This window comes from Saccopteryx leptura, chromosome 10 (assembly GCF_036850995.1).
Source record: "Saccopteryx leptura isolate mSacLep1 chromosome 10, mSacLep1_pri_phased_curated, whole genome shotgun sequence".
Classification (NCBI taxonomy): domain Eukaryota; kingdom Metazoa; phylum Chordata; class Mammalia; order Chiroptera; family Emballonuridae; genus Saccopteryx; species Saccopteryx leptura.
In genome coordinates, this window is record NC_089512.1 from 19,145,495 (window position 1) to 19,166,556 (window position 21,062).

Consider the following 21,062-nt stretch of genomic DNA (forward strand, 5'->3'; position numbering starts at 1 on the left):
CAGACTCCCGCATGCGCCCGACTGGGATCCACCTGGCATGCCCACCAGGTGGCGATGCTCTGCCCATTTAGGGCATTATCGCTCTGTTGCAACCAGAGCCATTCTAGTTCCTGAGGCAGAGGCCATGGAGCCATCCTCAGCGCCTGGGCCAACTCTGCTCCAATGGAGCCTTGGCTGTGGGAGGGGAAGAGAGAGACAGAGAGGAAGGGGAGGGGGAGGGGTGGAGAAGCAGATGGGCGCTTCTCCTGTGTGCCCTGGCCGGGAATCGAACCTGGGACTCCTGCACGCCAGGCCGATGCTCTACCACTGAGCCAACCGGCTAGGGCCCTCTATAGTTTAAGTTTAAAAAATTTGGCTCTCAAAAGAAATTTCAGCCTGACCAGGCAGTGGCGCAGTGGATAGAGCGTCCAACTGGGATGCAGAGGACCTAGGTTCGAGATCCCGAGGTCGCCAGTTTGAGCGCAGGCTCACCTGGTTTAAGCAAAAAGCTCACCAGCTTCAACCCAAGGTCGCTGGCTCTAGCAAGGGGTTACTCAGTCTGTTGAAGGCCCGCGGTCAAGGCACATACATATGAGAAAGCAATCAATGAACAACTATGTGTTGCAATGTGCAACGAAAAACTAATGATTGATGTTTCTCATCTCTCCGTTCCTGTCTGTCTGTCCCTGTCTATCCCTCTCTCTGACTCTCTCTCTGTCTCTGTAAATAAATAAAGAAAGAGAAACATTTTTTAAAAAATGAATGTTTAAAAAAAAAAGAAATTTCAATCGTACTGTTGATATTTGGCTCTGTTGACCAATGAGTTTGCTGACCACTGGATGATGATGTAATCAAATAGCCCAACAAATTCATTTAATGTGTGCTTACTGATTCAAAATCAGTTAAAACATATAAGAGTAGTTAGGACACAAAAAGGACCATAGTTATCTATAATCAGATACATTTTTTTGTGGCCCTGGCTGGGTGGCTCAGGTTGCATGTTTGAGTCCCAGTCAGGGCATGTACAAGAAGCAATCAATGAGCACACAACTAAGTGGGACAATGAGTTGTTGCTTCTCTCTCTCTCTCTCTCTCTCTCTAACCCACTCCCTCCATTTCTCTCTCTCTCAATGGAAAAAATATATATATATATACAAATATATATGTACTTGTGCATTTAAAAAAATATACCAAGCAGATATGATATTGCCTGAAGTGGAAACTGTATGCCTAGATTACCCTGGTCGGCAAACTGCGGCTCGCGAGCCACATGCGGTATGGAGTAGGTCCTATTATTATCTTCACTTTATAGATGAGAAAACTGAGACAGAGAGTTTAGGTAAAACAAAGGTACAGCTAATAAGCGGAGGAGCAGGGGCGTGAACGGAGGTGGTCTATATATTTTTTGGAAAAGATATATTTTTAAGTACATTTTTTGTGTTTTTTCTCAATTTGTTGATTATCTATAATCATATTTATGTTTTTCTTTTAACATTTTGTTATAAAAAATTTCAAACATACAAAAAAGTTGAAAGAATTATACTTGAAACACCCAGTTAACAACAGACTAAATTCTGTATTTGACATTTTGCTGAAATTGCTTTATCACGTGTCTATCCATTTAGCCATCATCACTTTATCTTATTTTTATTATTATTATTATATATTTTTTTGTGCCCCATCTTCTTTATCCAGTCTTCTATTTTTTTTTTTTACAGTGATTAAAAGCCTTTAAGCAAACTCTTGGCCAATACAGCAAGAATCCATAAAAGAGTAGTGTCCTTAACATGTTCACTAAGTCCAAGTTGGCCCCATCACCATGCCAAATTCCTGAAAAATGCAACACAACCACAGTTCAGTCTGTTAGGAGCTGTCACAGGGAACTTTATCTTATTTTTTAATGAATTTCAAAGTTGCAGATGTGGGCCATCTAATCCCTAAACACATCAACATGCATGCATATCATTAACCAGAATCCAAGGCTTGTTTAGATTTTTTTTTTTGAGGTACAATTTATATGCAGTGAAATACATGGATCTTAAGAGTGCTATTAGGTGAGTTTTGAATGTCAATGGCTTTCAGTTCCTGGTAACATCATGAGTGATCAGTTCTTTGCATTATTATCAACATTCCTATTACAAGTCCATGCAGTGAACAGTCCGTGTCGTTCTCGCCACAGACTGGTTCCTTTGTAAAGATTATTCTTCCTCAGGCTCCATAGTTAAGTTCATGAATCTCAGCTGATTCTCTCCTGGGCTCGTCCCCCACCTGAGGCTCCACATTGTGCTTCACCCCCATGGTGGGTCCGGGAGATCTGAGGGTGTAGACACTGTGGGGCAGATATTACTAATCCCGGGGCAATGGCATGATCAGTTGGCAGTGGGGTGGGAGTTTACAGATGTGGGGAAAAGAGCCAGGCTACAGAAATGGTGTCCAGGGCCCTGGCCGGTTGGCTCAGCGGTAGAGCGTCGGCCTGGCGTGCGGGGGACCCGGGTTCGATTCCCGGCCAGGGCACATAGGAGAAGCGCCCATTTGCTTCTCCACTCCCCCCCCCCCCTTCCTCTCTGTCTCTCTCTTCCCCTCCTGCAGCCAAGGCTCCATTGGAGCAAAGATGGCCCGGGCGCTGGGGATGGCTCCTTGGCCTCTGCCCCAGGCACTAGAGTGGCTCTGGTCACGGCAGAGCGATGCCCCGGAGGGGCAGAGCATCGCCCCCTGGTGGGCAGAGCCTCGCCCCTGGTGGGCGTGCCGGGTGGATCCCGGTCGGGCGCATGCGGGAGTCTGTCTGACTGTCTCTCCCCGTTTCCAGCTTCAGAAAAATACAAAAAAAAAAACACACAAAAAAAAACTAAACTCAGAAATGGTGTCCAGGAGAGAAGACAGTGAATGAGAATGGGTTCCGGATCTTTGAAGTCTTGCCCATTGGAGCAGGGAGAAGGGAGGGGAGTTTTCAGGATTAAGGAGAAGGGAAAGGAAAGGAAGGAAAATTAACAGGAGCTGCTCAGCACAGTGATTAGAGGAACAGATGTGGGGTCAGACCACCTCCGTTCACGCCCCTGCTCCTCCGCTTATTAGCTGTACCTTTGTTTTACCTAAACTCTCTGTCTCAGTTTTCTCATCTATAAAGTGAGGATAATAATAGGACCTACTCCATTAGCTTTCATGTGAAGAACACGTGAAGTCATATAAATGAGAGTAAATGCTCTTCTTCCTGGTTGGTGAATGGCAAATGTTCACTGATTGCATGGACGGGTGATTGGATGATATAGCCCCGGGACTGTCTTAGACTTTTACAATTTAGAACGAGGAAGGCGTTTTCCCTCTCTCTGCTCCCCCTACCCCCAACACTTTCCCAGCTGCTTGCTGTGGCAGAAGTATCATTTTAATAGGCGATAGAACCACCCATTTTGCAAGAGTCTTTAAATTACAGGTGCCTAGGAGAGTTATTATATAAATATTAATGTAAGTAGATTTCACTTAAAGTGCAGATTTTTTTTTTCAAATTAAAAAGATTCTTTATTATTATATTTTTAAATCACAGAACGCCAGGCTGTGTATCATTAGACATACGTACACACTCAATCACTAATTTCAAGAGTTGTCACCCACAGTCTAAAATTTGGCCAGCTAATGTACAATTCAGGGAATCTTCCAGTTCAATCCCACACACCAATTTAGGATAGATAGGAACACTGAAGTCTTTTGGTGTCAGCTACCGCCTAAAGTGCTATTATAGACAGAAAATTTGTTGGAGGTCATTGTCGCTGGGTTAGGACAAGAATCAGAATGCTGCATGTCCAGTTCTTGGCGTAATTAAAATGTGAACTTGGGGGCCTCCTGGTCTGCAGGCTTTGTGCTCTTAATCCGTTGTGTTGTTTTGTTTTCTTTCTATGGGGCTGCCTTATACACATAAGTAAAATATCTTATGTTCAGAATCACACTGGCGAGCAGGTGGTGTGAATGAGCAGTACTGTTACGTATTAAGTTACTGCGTCTACAATTAAGAAATCTAAACTTTGGGGTTATAGTTCAAAATAAATATTATCTCAAGGTAAATAAACAAATTACTTGGCTGGCTAGTGAAATGTTTGATTCTTTTTTTTTTTAAAGATTATTTATTTATTTATTTTACAGAGACAGAGAGAGAGTCAGTGAGAGGGATAGACAGGACAGACAGACAGGAACGGAGAGATGAGAAGCATCAATCATTAGTTTTTCGTTGTGCATTGTGACACTTTAGTTGTTCATTGAATGCTTTCTCATATGTGCCTTGACCGTGGGGCTACAGCAGACTGAGTAACCCCTTGCTCGAGCCAGCGACCTTGGGTCCAAGGTGGTGAGTTTTTGCTCTAACCAGATGAGCCTGCGCACAAGTTGGCAACCTCGGGTCTCGAACCCGGGTCCTCCGCATTCCCAGTCCGATGCTCTATCCACTGCGCCACCGCCTGGTCAGGCGCTTGATTCTTTTTTAAAATCATAATTACAACATGAACTTTACTTTATGCTGCATTCCAAGACAAAACTTAGGTAACCTGCATCTTCAGAGCCATGATTCAGAGCATCCTTCCTGTTTCTCTCCTCAGTGCCAAGAAACGGCTCCAGGGCCTGCGAGCTGTAGTCTGTGTGGCTCGGGTTATTTGGTGTTCAGGTAAAAACTGCCACAAGCCCCAACCTTAACACCAACTACTTCTGTAAGTCTGATGGTACCGAGACGGAAGCTCTCCCTCACAGATAACAAGGATGTGGAGTGCAGAGGCTAGGGCAGGGGTCCCCAAACTACGGCCCACGGGCCACATGCGGCCCCCTGAAGCCATTTATCCGGCCCTTGCCGCACTTCTGGAAGGGGCACTTCTTTCATTGGTGGTCAGTGAGAGGAGCATAGTTCCCATTGAAATACTGGTCAGTTTGTTGATTTAAATTTACTTGTTCTTTATTTTAAATATTGTATTTGTTCCCGTTTTGTTTTTTACTTTAAAATAAGATATGTGCAGTGTGAATAGGGATTTGTTCATAGTTTTTTTTATAGTCCGGCCCTCCAATGGTCTGAGGGACAGTGAACTGGCCCCCTGTGTAAAAAGTTTGGGGACCCCTGGGCTAGGGCACGCTGAGAGCCGAGGACAACTCTGCTAACTGCCTTAAGACAACACAGCGGAACATGAGTACTGAAGCCAGCAATCTTCTCAAAATATCACTATCATTTTCAAAACCAATATGCTTCTTTCTCTAATCAGGAAATCAAGGGTGAGAGGAATTCTGCTATATATTGCTCACCAGTACATTCTTCTTAACAGAAGTGAAGCTATTTTAAGAATATAAAAAGGTTTCCAAGACATCTGTTTTCAGGGACAGCCACAAAAGCAGAAATACTTTTTCAGAACCGGTTGGTTCTGAAGTCTGCCCCAAGAACAGGGGTGCTAACTCTGTGAGCTGCCCACACATGTTCCGGCACGGAAGAGTTACCCTTTGCTACAGCTGTACGATGGTTTCAAGTCTGACTGTATCTGATAGATATATACACACACACACAAACACACATATCTGATCTTCTTCTGTCAGCAAAAGAGGGAACAATGTTTTTTAACTCCCAAGTTGATATTTGTATAGACTAAAGGTAGAATTTAGGTTGTTTTTCATAACTCAGAACATAGATGAAATCAAAACATCTGCGACTGTCCCTAAACTCCTGTCTTTAAAAATGTCCTTTTCTCCAGTCACATGAATTCATCTGAATCATTGCCGTCCTGATTTGAAGACATAGTCTCAACTTTCATTAGTGATGAATAGCTCCTAAGTTCATCCATTTCCCGCTTCCTTTTTTCTCCTTTTCATTTCCTGGATTTGAGCTTTTTTTCTCAGTCCTCTCCTCACGGTCTCTGCATTCCTTCTCCGCAGCTAGGTCTGGGAACTGTTCCATTTTGGTCTTTTCTAATCGGTTTAAGATCTCATTCACTTTCTTCTCCACTGTCACAATTTTCACATCCCTCTGCCTGTGAAAGCCTATCTGGCCCACGTCCATGTCAGCTGTTTTCTTCAGGTTAGACCACGGCGTATAGACCACATTCACGTTGTTCATTCATCTTGCAGCCTTGAATGCTATTAGCCTTCACAAGACGGGCACAGTCCGTCAATACTTCCTTTGGAATGTCTTCTATCTTCTCCCCCTTATGTAAGCGAAGGTATACATGAGCTGAAGAGAGTTTGTCCACATGAAACCAAATATCTTCAGGCCAGCCATACTTTATTCGATCCTCATTTTCGTATTTATCCTTTCCCATGTAAATAGTGTAAGAAGATGAGTTAACGCTGCTGCTGGTGAAGTAGAACACCATGATCTCAACCGTGGCGCAGTGGCTCCAGCGTGGAGGAGCCGCATCCAACTCTCGAAGCTCAGGGTACCAGACGCGGAGGCCGCCAGTTCCCTGTCGCCTCTCCGCGCACTCTTAAAGTGCAGATTTTGATCTCTGATCTTTTTTTTTCTTTTTTCTTTTGGTAAAGAAAGGTAGAGGCTAATGGAGGCAGAACTAAAGCTACTGGGGGTGTGGGATAAGTAAAAGGAGTAGATAGGTACAACCAAAACAGATTTTGCTGACTGTCAATTTATTTTTTCTTTGTATTTTTCCAAAGTTAGAAGTGGGGAGGCAGTCAGAGAGGCTTCTGCATGCACCCGACTGGGATCCACCTGGCATACCCACTAGGAGGTGATGCTCTGCCCATCTGGGGCCTTGCTCTATCGCAGCCAGAGCCATTCTAGCACCTGAGGCGGAGGCCATGGAGCTGTCCTCAGCGCTTGGGCCAACTTTGCTCCAATGGAGCCTTGGCTGAGGGAGGGGAAGAGAGAGACAGAGAGGAAGGAGAGGGGGAGGGGTGGAGAAGCAGATGGGCGCTTCTCCTGTGTGCCCTGGCCGGGAATCGAACCTGGGACTTCCACACGCCAGGCTAATACTCTACCGCTGAGCCAACCAGCCAGGGCCTGAGTGTCAATTCTTTTAAAGCGAGCATTCTTTTTATATATGGAGGACCTCTTTTTTTGCAATGTAGAAATATTCTATACTATAAGTTAGAAATAAGAAATCACAAGAAAGTGAGTTCAGGACAAACAGCAAATGGTAGAGCTGAGATTCTGATTTTTTTTTTTTTTTTTTTAATGTTGACTAGTACATACATTTATTCTTAGGCTTCATCTGTTCACACCTTGTACACACCCATACAAATTCCTTCCTGCAGGTTTGTTTAATCCTGCTGTCAACCCCATAGGGTGAGAGAGGCGGGGAAGAAACTTGGCTTCACTCTTAGCCAACGCCACAAGTTTCCTGTCTAGGAAGATTTTGTGTGAAATTTGGGAGGCTGACATAGTTTTCAATTTGGAGGGGCTGGTGCCACCTTAAAAAATGCTCGTGAATTCTGACAACAGGCTTAAATGCTGTCGGTCTGGAATTCCCTGGGTGGAAAGGCCAGGTTCATTGTCATTCCATTATTGATCTAGTCTTTATTTCCGGGTAACTAGTGTACACAAAGGTTTACCTTTTGCACCCTCTCTCAGACTTTTTCCCAAACATCTTTGCAATCTTTTTTGTAAATCGATCTGTTAGCTCGAACTCAATTTTCAGTTTGCTCTAATCATAATCACCCCAACAGCTGCTATTAAAGTGAACTCTTCCAGTAGACACTGGTGTAACCTGGCTCCTACTGTCTCACAAGTGTTTTCTGGCTTCTGGGAAAGGCCCAGGCGAGGCTTCGTGGAAAGGGAGTTGGATTGTTCTCTGGGGCCTTACTTGGAACTGCCTTTAAAATATACTCTGTGCTCCATCCAGACTGTTGTCATTCACACGAGCTCAAGGCCCCGCCTACTGCATATGTTATCTTAAAAGCACGACCTCTTTTAATTTTGAAAATTTGCAACAAACAAAATGTGGGTGCAGCAGAATTAAATACTGAAATTTATCTCACACTGCAAACCCACTTTAAAAAGAAGACACAGTTGAGTTACTCTGGAGTTTTTTTGAAAGCAGGGCGTTCATTTTGAAGTAGGCCTAATTTAGCCTCTAAAATCAGGTTCTCTTCCCGGCCAATGTCAAATTACTGTTTCAAATAAGATTCTTTCAGCAAATAATTTTTGAGTTGCTGCTGTGTGCAGGGCTCCCCGCTAACCCTGCTCACCAGGTGCTGGCCTTGGAGAAGGGACAGGTGGAACAGCTGGAACTATATATGCTAGGAGGTCATACAGCAGTCTGGCCCGGGCATGGATGCTGACCCCGGAGATGGGGGCAGGCGGGACTTCAGAAAGGGGTGATAATTGTGCTGAGCCTTTGAAGATGAGAAGGACTTTGACCCCTCAAAACAGAGAGGAAGGGCGTGTTCCAGTTACTTAGCACTGCGTAATGAACAGCTGTAAAATAATTTAGTAGCGAAAAACAACCATTTTACTATCTTACAGATTCTGTGGTCAGGAATTCAGCACCAGTGCAGTGGGGACAGCTCACCTCTTGGCCACACTATCTGGGACCCTCTGCTAGGAAGACGTTGGTCGAGCTGGGGTGGACCCCACAGCCGGGAGCTGGAATTATCTGGAAGCATCTTCACTCATGTGTCTGGCAGTTGATCCTGGTTATTGTATGTGACCTCGGCTGGGGCTGTCGGCAGAAACACCTCACCAAGGGCTCTCCTTGTGGCCTGGCCTCCCTCACAGAACGGGTCGGATGTATAACTTGGCGGCTCAGAGCTCCAAAAGGGAGTGTTCCCAGAGAACCTGGCAGACGCTGCATGGCACTGTCTGGCCTAGCTTTGGAAGGTCCGTGGTGTCACTTCCACCACATCCTGTTGGTTACAAAAGACGCCCTAAAGTTGGCTAGCTCCAGTTCCATAGGAGGGGCACTGACCCTCACTCACCTCTTCATAGGGGGGCATAAAAAATTGTCGCAGATGATCTGACAAAGCATAAGAGCACATGAGGTGTTTCCAGCTGCTGGGTACTCTGGTTCTGCTGGGACTTCAGGGTGTGGAGTCGAAAGTGGCGGAAAGGGGGCTCTGAAGGTAGAGTAGGCTGCAGTGTGAAAAATCTTGACTACCCTAAAATTTTGTTTTTTAATTTACTGATTTATAGGGAGAGAGAAAGAAACATTGATTTGTTGTTTCACTTATTTATGCATTCATTGGTTGATTGTTATTTACCATTCATTGGTTGAGTCACAACCTTGGTGTGTTGGGACAACAGTTTAACCATTGAGAGACCTGGCCAGGGCTTTGACTGCCTTTGTGGCCGGCACTGTATCTTAAAGTCGCACATCACGGAAAAGACAAAACTTTGTTTTTCTGTGAGTTAGACTACTTTTTCTTTTCAGAATTTCCATCGGGGTGTGAGAACGTAATCTCAAGTCTGGGCACCCTCTGCCACGCACGCTGGCTTGCTGAACTCAGTGCCCCTCCTCCTGCCTCTGGGCATGCGCAGAGGAGAGGAAGCTGGTTCTGGGCTTTCTGTCCAAGCTGACACGGGCCAGGCCAACCAAGCGGCTGCAGGCATTTTATCCTGGGACGGTGATTCCAGCACGGTGCCGCTGTGTTGTCCCTGCCGGCCGGGCTTCTTGAGGTTGGCTCTGTTTCAGCTATAGCCGTCCCCTCTACAGGGACACAGTGAAATCGGCTGCTCTCCTGCACCTCTGAGGGGCTGCGGGAGACTGAGAGGTTGTTTGCGGTCCCCTTCTACCTACTGTGGTTCACTCCCGGGCCAGGCCAGCTGCAGCGACATTTATAACTTTCAGGGGTAATATAAGGCAAAACCCAAATATCATGCTATTTCTGTCCATAAACACAAATAAAAGTCACTAACCATACAAATGATAATATAAGGAAATAAATGCATGGATGGTTATTTATTTTTAAATAGGTGACTTTCTTGCATTTTAGTTTTTTTTTCTCTATCATTTGATAGAGGAAAGAGGAAGAGCATGAAGGGAGGAGGAAAGAGCAGGAAGCATCAACTCTCATATGTGCCCTGACCAAGAAACCCAGGGTTTCAAACTAGCAACCTCAGCATTCCAGGTCGACGCTTTATCCACTGCGCCACCACAGGTCAGGAATGGATGGTTATTTATGTCTCAGATTCTACAAAAAACTATACTGTGATTGAACTCTCCTACAGTAAATCCCCCCCCCCCCTTTTTTCTGGAATAGCAGATTAATAGAAGTGTGAATTCCCAAAATGTCAGGTAATTTAGTAATCTTGATTTTGATACCAGGTACTGTGGTGTGACAAGCTGCAAAACCCAAATGTTTTCTGTGTCACTTAGCAAAGAAAGGACGAGGGAGGATGCTTCGTGTAATGATACCTGCTGCCCCTCGCTGGGCGCGGTTTCTGGTCACCCACTCAGTTCCGGTGCTTGGTGCTTCCAGACGGCCAGTCGCTCTCCCCAGCCTCACCTCAACCCTTCACTCCCTTTGCATCAAGTGTGGTTTCCTGTCCGCCAATTAATCCAAACTTTCCAGAAAACCCTGATTTTTCTGATTACATGTTGATTCTAATCCATTTTATTTTTTTATTTAATTTTTAAAAAGATTTTATTTATTGATTTTACAGAGAGAATAGAGGGGTGGGGACGAGAAGTCATTGCTTCACTCTAGCTGTTCATTGGTTGCTTGTCATATGTGCCTTGACTGGGCAAGCCCAGGGTTTTGAACCAGTGACCTCAGCACTCCAGGTCAGCATTCTATCCACTGCACCACCACAAGTCAGGCTCTAATCTATTTTAAATCAAAGAAAATGCTTTAATGCTTAAAATAATTAAAAATTGCCCTGGCCGGGTAGCTCAGTTGGTTAGAGCATTGTCCAGATACGCCAAGGTTGCATGTTCAATCCCCTGTCAGGGCACATACAAGAATCAGTCAATGAATGCACAAATAAGTGGAACAACAAATTGATCTCTCTCTCTCTCTCTCTGCCCCCCTCTTCCCTTCCCCCCTCTTCCCCTTTCTCTCTCTTTAAAAACCAATCAATAAATTTTGAAGTAAACAAATAGATGAAATGATAAAAATTAGCCTGACCAGGCGGTGGCTCAGTGGATAGAGCCTTGGACTGGGATGAGGAGGACCCAGGTTTGAAACCCTGAGGTCGCCAGCTTGAGTGAAGGCTCATCTGGTTTGAGCAAGGCTCACCAGCTTGAGCCCAAGGTCTCTGGCTAGAGCAAGGGGTCCTTCGCTCTGCTTTAGCCCCCAGTCAAGGCACATATGAGAAAGCAATCAATGAACAACTAAGGAGCCACAACAAAGAATTGATGCTTCTCATCTCTCTTCCTTCCTGTCTGTCTGTCCCTATCTGTCCCTCTCTCTGTCTCTCTTTGTCTCTGTCGCACACACAAAAAAAGATAAAAATTAGCTTACATTAGTGTTATGGAAGATGCATTTTAAGAGATTTACAAATACATGAAAAAGTAGTTAAAAGAACTTAGATTTTAAACCTGATTCCTTAACTACTTGGTATAATGTAATCTTGCTTTGACTACTAGTCAGGACAAAAAGGTGAACAAAAGCCATAAAACGTGCATTGTTTTGGAAAGAGAATGGCAGCTGATGATTTCTTGGGAGTTGGCCCAGCATTTTTATATCTACTATCAATAGGGATTGTCACACTTAGCACATCACAGTTATTAATAAAGAATTGGGACTCTTGCTTATCACTGACGTTGGCAGAAGCCTATTTGCACATTCCTCTCCTGTACTTGCACAGTCCTTCCATTACAGCCCCTGAGTGTGCTCACAGAGCAGAATAAAAAATGTATAAAGATTCTATGATAAAAAGAATGCATCACAATTCAGCTTTCCTAGAATCTAAAACATCCCCTTTACCCATGCTTTACTTTGTGTATCTCCGAAACACCTGAGAAATACTTTTCTGTGACATATAGGCTGTAGGGAGTGAGCACTTTTAGATACGTTACAACGATCCCTAGCGGAATTTGACATCTTTCTTCCATTAACATGAACTGAATGTTTAGACTGGATCTGAAAAGGTTGCCAATTTCCAGGTTTGGGGTCTCTCCGGGGTTTGAATGCTCTATATCAGCTTGTCCTTTTAAGTTCCTATGTTTTGGAATTCTTCCTCTGTCCATTTAGCAATTTTTCTAGGCATAGCATGTAACTGATACTCATCTGGGGATCCTCTTTGCCAGTTTGGCTTCTTTTTGTGTGTGCTTGAGGGAGACAGACAGACGGATGGACAAACTGGAAGGGAGAGAGATGAGAAGTATGAAATTGTAGTTGTGGCACTTTAGTTGTTCATTGATTGCTCCTCATACATGCCTTGACCCGGCGGCTCAATCCAAGCCAGTGACCCCTTGCTCAAGCCAGTGACTTGGACTCAAGCCAATGACTGAGCATCAAGCCAGTGACCTTGGGACCATAGTCCCATGCTTAAGCTGAAGACCCCACACTCAAGCTAGTGAGCCTGCACTAAAGCCAAATAAGCTCAAGCTGGTGATTTTGAGGTTTTGAACCTGGGTCCTCAGCATCCCAGGTCAATGTTCTATCCACTATGCCATCGCCAGTCAGGTTTCATTTGTTATTTATCCACCTCTTTTTGAATCTGTAATGCTAACAACCTGTCTTATTCTTTCTTTATTTCACTTTGTAAATTTATTTTATTGATTATTATTATTTTTTTTTTGCAAGAGATAGAGAGAAATATCGATTCATTGTTCCACTTGTTTATGCATTCTTTGATTGATTCTTGTGCATGCCGTGACCAGGGATCGCACCTACAGACTTGGTGTGTGTGGATGATGCTCTAACCCAGTGGTAGTCAACCTGGTCCCTACCACCCACCAGTGGGCGTTCCAGCTTTCATGGTGGGCGGTGGCGGAGCAACCAAAGTATAAATAAAAAGATAGATTTAACTATAGTAAGTTGTTTTATAAAGATTTATTCTGCCAAACTTAGTGAAAATCCGACATAAAGTACTTGGTAAGTAATTATTATTATATGCTTTAACTTGCTGCAACTCTGATTTATAAATTTTATAAAGTAAAGTTACTTCCCTACTTTATAAATCACCATTACTGTGGAACCGGTGGGCGGTTAGAAAATTTTACTACTAACAGAGATACAAAAGTGGGTGGTAGGTATAAAAAGGTTGACTGCCCCTGCTGTAACTAATTGAGCTACTCGGACTGGGATGTCCTGTTTTTCTTTATGTCTCTCAAAAAGTAAATGTTCCAAATCTAACATTTTGGCGTAAAGTTGATTTCTGTTTCCTCTTGGTCTAAGGAAGATTTGGGGAACATTTTCCTTCTTTTGGCCAAAAACAAAGACTCCTGATTATTATTATTTTATTGAACACTTCATGAGTTTGTATGTCACGCTTGCACAAGGGCCATGCTAGTCATCTCTGTATCATTCCAATTTTAGTGTATGTGCTGCCAAAGTGAGCACAAAGACTCCTGAGTTTTTCTTCTGGAAATAGCTTTTTTACTGATCAGTAGGCGAGATTCTTCACATTCTCTCTCAACTGTGTTATTTCCGATTATCTGTGTTATATCTGCTATAGTCTGCCTGCTCTCTGTTTTGCCACAAGCTTAACTGCAACTTCTCTAGAGGAGGGCACTCTGGTCCCTCCTGATTTATGACACATAATTCTTTATCATGATTGGCTGGTCTCATTTGACTTTTCCTTCAAGGCACCATTCGGTACCATTGGCGCATAGCTGAAGCATAGGTGACTCTATGAAGACTTTGCATCTTGTTCTTGAATTTCAAGGCATATTTGCGGAGAAAGTGTTGGCATATTTTCCTCAATTTGAGGACAAATACTTCTAAATAACTCCAGTGTTTGTTTGTCTGTGTTTACTTTTTGTTTGCAACTTGGTTGCGACTGGATCAGATTTTCTGGAATTCATAGGAGAAGCTAAGACTTTCCCTACAGAAACTGTTAATAGTAATGCTTAACTTTCTTGCCAGTTCCTCATCACTTTTTAGCTGTTCTTCCATTGCTCTTTTTCTTTTTCTTTTTGCAAGAAGAGAGAAAAGAGAAACAGGAAGGGAGAGAGATGAGAAGCATCGAATTGTAGTTGTGGCACTTTAGTTGCTCATTAATTGCATTTCATACATTCCTTGACCAGGGGGCTCCAGCTGAGCCAGTGACCTTGGGCTTCAAGCCAGTGACCTTTGGGCTCAAGCCAGTGACCACAGAATCATGTTGATGATCCCACTGTCAAACTGGATGAGCCCGTGCGCAAGCCAGCAACCTCAGGGTTTTAAACCTGGGACTTCAGCATCCCAGGTCAATGCTCTATCCCAGGGGTCCCCAAACTATGGCCCACGGGCTGCATGCGGCCCCCTGAGGCCATTTATCCGGCCCCCACTGCACTTCCAGAAGGGGCACCTCTTTCATTGGTGGTCAGTGAATGCATCCTGTGCTCCTGGAGTACTGTATGTGGCAGCCTCACTCACGTACAGTACTACTTCCAGTGACGCGGACACACTCATCACGGCTCCGGAAGCGTGTCATATGACGCACATCCGGTCTGCAGCTGTGGCGCCCCACATCACCGGAAGCAGTGTGAAATAACAGCGGAAGTAGGAAGAAAGGCAAAGCACTATAGCCATTATTACACAGTACAATGGCCCCCATACTCCCCCAAATGTACAACAACATCATGGCCCCTTATAACCTCCCTTTGCTCAAAAGTCTCCCCCCACATTACTACACACCATGTTTCCCCTATTATAAGACCCTGTCGATATGAACAGACACTTCTCCCAGGAAGAAATACAAATGGCCAACAGATATATGAAAAGATGCTCATCTTCTTTAGCTATTAGAGAAATGCAAATCAAAACTGCAATGAGATACCACCTCACACCTGTTCGATTAGCTATTATTAGCAAGACAGGTAATAGAAAATGTTGGAGAGGCTGTGGAGAAAAAGGAACCCTCATACACTGTTGGTGGGAATGTAAAGTAGTACAACCATTATGGAAGAAAGTATGGTGGTTCCTCAAAAAACTGAAAATAGAACTACCTTATGACCCAGCAATCCCTCTACTGGGTATATACCCCAAAAACTCAGAAACATTTATACGTAAAGACACATGCAGCCCCATGTTTATTGCAGCATTGTTCACAGTGGCCAGGACATGGAAACAACCAAAAAGCCCGTCAATAGATGACTGGATAAAGAAGATGTGGCACATATACACTATGGAATACTACTCAGCCATAAGAAATGATGACATCGGAACATTTACAGCAAAATGGTGGGATCTTGATAACATGATACGAAGCGAAATAAGCAAATCAGAAAAAACCAGGAACTGCATTATTCCATAATGCAGTGGGACATAAAAGTGAAACTAAGAGACATTGATAAGAATGTGGTGGTTATGGGGTGGAGGAGGGAATGGGAGAGGGAAAGGGGGAGGGGGAGGGGCACAAAGAAAACAAGATAGAAGGTGACAGAGGACAATCTGACTTTGGGTGATGGGTATGCAACATAATTGAACGACAAGATAACCTGGACTTGTTATCTTTGAATATATGTATCCTGATTTATTGATGTCACTCCATTAAAAAAATAAAATTATTATAAAAAAAAAAACAACCATAGCCCTGGCCGGTTGGCTCAGCGGTAGAGTGTCGGCCTAGCGTGCGGAGGACCCGGGTTCGATTCCCGGCCAGGGCACACAGGAGAAGCGCCCATTTGCTTCTCCACCCCTCCGCCGCACTTTCCTCTCTGTCTCTCTCTTCCTCTCCCGCAGCCAAGGCTCCATTGGAGCAAAGATGGCCCGGGCGCTGGGGATGGCTCTGTGGCCTCTGCCTCAGGCGCTAGAGTGGCTCTGGTCGCAATATGGCGACGCCCAGGATGGGCAGAGCATCGCCCCCTGGTGGGCAGAGCGTTGCCCCATGGTGGGCGTGCCGGGTGGATCCCGGTCGGGTGCATGCGGGAGTCTGTCTGACTGTCTCTCCCCGTTTCCAGCTTCAGAAAAATGAAAAACAAAACAAAACAAAACAAAAAAACAACCATAGACACCTTTAGCAAATATGTACATGATATGGATGCTGGTTGAAAAAGAGTAAAAAAAAAAAAAAAAAAAAAGACCCTGTCTTATATTAATTTTACCCCCAAAAGACGGGGGCTGTCTTATTTTTAGTTCCCATTGAAATACTGGTCAGTTTGTTGATTTAAATTTACTTGTTCTTTATTTTAAATATTGTATTTGTTCCCTTTTTTTTTTTTTTACTTTAAAATAAGATATATGCAATGTGCATAGGGATTTGTTCATAGTGTTGTTGTTTTTTTATAGTCTGGCCCTCCACCAGTCTGAGGGACAGTGAACTGGCCCCCTGTGTAAAAAGGTTGGGGACCCCTGCTCTATCCACTATACCACCACTGGTCAGGTTCCTTTTCTCTTTCTTCTGCCTGCCTTTTTTCCCCTTCTTCTTCTTCCTTCTCTGCCAATAACTTCTGTTTGTGTTCTTCACTGGCCTGGTTTTCTTTATCCTCATTGGCTCACTGCTCTGCCTCTACCCTGCTTATCTCCTCTTCATATTCTCTTCTCAATTCCCGGTTTTCACAAACTGGCTGATAGTCATCAACAACTTCTTCTGGTTCTTCCCCAGAGGCTCTAAACTTGCATTACTTTGGATAGTGTTTTTGAGTTATCTCCCAGAGTTCCTTTTTTATTTATTAATCTTTTTTTTTTGAGAGAGAGAGGAAGAGGGAGGGAGAGAGAGATAAGCATCAACTCGTTGTTATATTTAGTTGTGTACCCATTGATTGTACTCATATATGCCCTGACCAGCATTCTAACTGGTTGCTTCAGGCTCGAGCAGGCAACCCCAGGATCAAACTGGGGTTTGATCCTTGGCACTCCTAGATGATGCCCTGTCCACTGCACAACTGGCCAGGGCTCAAAGTTCCTTATTGATGAGAGAATTTCTTCAGGTATGGTACCAGGGCCACAAAGAGACCCGGCAGTGACAGAAGAGACAGCATCAATTTGCCTTACTACAGTCGATCAGAATCATGCATTACAGAGCATGTGATCACAAGGCAGTGCAGCGGGCTCAATCAGGATTTCCACGCAGATCCCGCACAGGCATTCTGACAAGGGATAGTGTCGTCAGGAACAGCCATTTTAATATGCTAAAAGGACATATTCAACGTCAACGCCCAAAAGACAAAGAATACTATTTCCAGCACAACTATAGAGAAAGCAGATTAACAATTTTGTATTTGAAGATCATGTCTAACGGTGTATTAGAGTTCAGAGGTTGAAAGTATCAAACATGTCTTGAAGGAAAAGGTGCTCTGTGGGCCAGGTGAATAGTTACAACTTTGGAAGGCTTGTATTTTAAATGTTGGGTAAGAAAATAAATGAATGTTTTCTTTGGGAGACCTTGGCTGCTTGAGGTATTAACATAACTGTTCCTGCAGTGTGGCTGTTGGATTCCCACTCCCTGGCCTGGTGGTGGTTGGGGGTGGGTACCCATCAAATTCCCCTCCTCCCTCTTACCAGGGAAGGATGTTCCCCTGGCTGCCCAGGCGCACAGCCTCAGGGCCCCTGCTCCGGCGAGAACACTGCTTCTCTCTGGACTCTTGGATCTACTGGAGAAGGACTTCCGTTTTACTCTCGCTGTGAGGGCAGCACACGAAACCCTGCATTCCAGCTTTCTGGCATCTCCTGGCACTCCGGGGCCACCCCTCCTCTCTCTAGGGTAAGCCAGAAAGCTTGATCTAGAAGTAACTTTTTTATTTTATTATATTTTGTTTTTAGCTAGAGAGAGAGCAAGCGAGAGAAAGAGACAGATATGGACAGACAGGAAGGAAGAGAAATGAGAAGCATCAACTCATAGTTGCAGTACCTTAGTTGTTCATTGATAGCTTTCTTAAAAGTGCCTTGACTGGGGGGCACCAGCCAAGCCAGTGACCCCTTACTTAAGCCAGTGACCTTAGGCTCAAGCCAGCGACCATGGGGTCATGTCTATGAACCCATGCTCAAGTTGGCGACCCTCCACTCAAGCCGGTGACCTCAGGGTCTTGAACCCTTGGTCCTAAGCATCCCAGGCTGATCCTCTATCCACTGCTTTACTGCCTGGTCATGCAGAAGTAATTTTTCTTTTCTTTTGGTTTTCCTGTTCTGTTAATAGGAATCCAAAAAGCATATCCATTGAACTGAAGGCTAACATGCAATTCTCTACTCTAGAGACGTTAAATAAATGGAAATTAATAGTGTTATCAACTGGAGGGGGGGGGCTGGGTGAGGAGGGTGGAGGGATTGAGCAAAAAAGGAAAAAGAAAGAAAAAATTTAAGGACACCGACAAGTGTGGTGATTGCTGAGGAGGGGGGCAGAGGGGGTGGAGGAGGGTGAAGGAAGGATACATGGTGACAGACAGAGACTTGACTTGGGGTGGTTAACACACAGTGCAGTGTGCAGCTTGTGTGTTGTGGAATTGTGCACCTGACACCTGTATAATTGTGTTAATCAGTGTCATCCCCAAATTCAATGAAAAGAAAAAAAAATTGGAGATAGTATATCTTATATTCTTGTTTCTTTTCCTATTCACAGAAGAAATTGTGTTCTATTTAGATGGCATTTTAATTTAAAGAAACTAAAATTTAATTTTCCTTTTCCTTTTTTTCGAGGGGAGGGAGAACTTCTTTCATGAACACCAAATATATAGATTGCCTTAAGATTTTAAAGAAGTGGTTCTTTTTTAATTTTAATATTTTTAAAATTAATTTTAATGGGGTGACATTGATAAATCAGGGTACATATGTTCAGAGAAAACATCTCTAGGTTATTTTGACATTTGATTATGCTGCATTCCCATCACCCAAAGTCCAATTGTCTTCTGTCACCTTAAGAAGTGGTTCTTAAAATTATTCCTTTTTTTCTTTAATCTGCTTTGGTCCTGAAATATTCCAAGACTTCAGACTCATTTTTATGTTGCATTTATACTTCCTATTCATCATTGTTTGCTTGTCCTTGTGGGGAAATATAAATATATTTCCTATACCATTTTTTCCCCCTCTATCTCCAAATATTCTTTTAAAAGCTACTAATGAGGGAGGATAGTAAAAAAGTAGGAAAAGGCCCTGGCCGGTTGGCTCAGCGGTAGAGCGTCGGCCTGGCGTGCGGGGGACCTGGGTTCGATTTCCGGCCAGGGCACATAGGAGAAGCGCCCATTTGCTTCTCCACCCCCCCTCCTTCCTCTCTGTCTCTCTCTTCCCCTCCCACAGCCAAGGCTCCATTGGAGCAAGGATGGCCCGGGCGCTGGGGATGGCTCCTTGGCCTCTGCCCCAGGCGCCAGAGTGGCTCTGGTCGCGGCAGAGCGACGCCCCGGAGGGGCAGAGCATCGCCCCCTGGTGGGCAGAGCGTTGCCCCTGGTGGGCGTGCCGGGTGGATCCCGGTCGGGCGCATGCGGGAGTCTGTCTGACTGTCTCTCCCCGTTTCCAGCTTCAGAAAAAAAAATAAAGAAAGAAAGAAAGTAGGAAAATTCCTTGGAAAGTGGAATGGGGAAACAGAGCTAGCCGTTCAAACGGCCCCAGGCAACACCTGACTCAGCCGCCTCCTTCCTTGAAGGACCACTCCCTGAAGCATTAAGGCCCTCAGGGCAAAGAGCTTCTGATCAGCATCAAATAATTTTAAGATCAAAGTCTTCGCCTTTGACCACAGAGATAGAGTTTTGGTCAAACTAGATATAACATGTAGGCCTCAGTTTTGTTTCAGCTCCAGCCTCAGAAAAGCAGCAAAACCAGATGAAGTGATTCCATGGCTGACACCAGGACCAGATGCAATGACTAATGACCCCTTACCCTAGTGCCAACCAATCAGTAGAGACCATGACCTGAACAGACACACCTGGAAAGCTGATTTTCTATTAAGATCCTCCCCTGAGACGTCCCCTAAAATTCCTGCCTTTAGGAAACAGATGAAGGCCCTGACTGGTTGGCTCAGTGGTAGAGCATTGGCCCAGCGTATGGATGTCTTGAGTTTGATTTCCAGTCAGGGCACAGAGGAGAAACGACCATCTGCTTCTCCACCCCTCTCTCTCTTTTTTCTCTCTATCTCTCTTTTCCCCTCCCACAGCCATTCCTTGGTTGGAGCAAGTTGGCCCCAGCTACTGAGGATGGCTCCATGGCCTCGCCTCAGGTGCTAAAATAGCTCAGTTGCCAAATAATGGAGCAGTGGCCTCAGATGGACAGAGCATTGCCTGATAGGGGCTTGCCTGGTAGATCCAGGTAGGGGCATATGTGGAAGTCTTTCTCTCTGCCCCCCATTTCTCACTTAAGAAAAGTAATAATTAAAAAACCAGATAAAACCCTTATGACGGCCCTGGCCGGTTGGCTCAGCGGTGGAGCGTTGGCCTGGCGTGCGGGTGAACCGGGTTCGATTCCCGGCCAGGGCACATAGGAGAAGCGCCCATTTGCTTCTCCACCCCACCCTCCTTCCTCTCTGTCTCTCTCTCTCCCGCAGCCGAGGCTCCATTGGAGCAAAGATGGCCCGGGCACTGGGGATGGCTCCTTGGCCTCTGCCCCAGGCGCTAGAGTGGCTCTGGTCGCGGCAGAGCAATGCCCCGGAGGGGCAGAGCATCGCCTCCTGGTGGGCAGAGCGTCGCCCCTGGTGGGCGTGCCGGGTGGATCCCGGTTGGGCGCATGCGGGAGTCTGTCTGGCTGTCTCTCCCCGTTTCCAGCTTCAGAAAGATACAAAAAAAACACAAAAAACAAAAACCTTACGACAACCCAGTGTACTCTCTCTCTCTCTCTTTCTAGCACACCCACACCTTTGCCCCTTTCTTTCCTAAGGCACATATGTTTGCTTTTTTCCCCTGAGTCCTTCTCTTGCTTTGATAACTTGCTCCCTGAGTCTGCGCAGTCCAGCTAGCTCCCTTCTTTTGCCTCCGTGACTTTCTAATGGGCCAAGGCAGCCACACCTAGACTTACTGCTATTGCTATGATCTTGCCTCTTCTTTTCATTAAAGTTTTAAAAAATTGATCTTACAGAGGGGAGGAGTGAGAAGTATGAACTCATATTTGCTTCACTTCAGTTGTTCATTGCTTGCTTATCATATGTGCCATGATCAGGCAAGCCCAGGGTT

At 44.9% G+C, this 21,062-nt stretch overlaps 1 non-coding gene and 2 pseudogenes across 1 annotated transcript; all 3 read right to left on the minus strand.

Annotated features, from left to right (window-relative positions):
* Positions 1-5,520: 5,520 nt before the first annotated feature.
* Positions 5,521-6,408, minus strand: LOC136381995 (coiled-coil domain-containing protein 25 pseudogene; annotated as a pseudogene).
* Positions 6,409-11,818: 5,410 nt separating this feature from the next.
* On the minus strand, positions 11,819-17,096 carry LOC136382388 (E3 ubiquitin-protein ligase RNF168-like; annotated as a pseudogene).
* LOC136382668 (U6 spliceosomal RNA) lies at positions 13,286-13,392 on the minus strand. The gene has a single exon (XR_010747294.1). It is a non-coding gene; the product is annotated as a U6 spliceosomal RNA (small nuclear RNA).
* Positions 17,097-21,062: the final 3,966 nt, after the last annotated feature.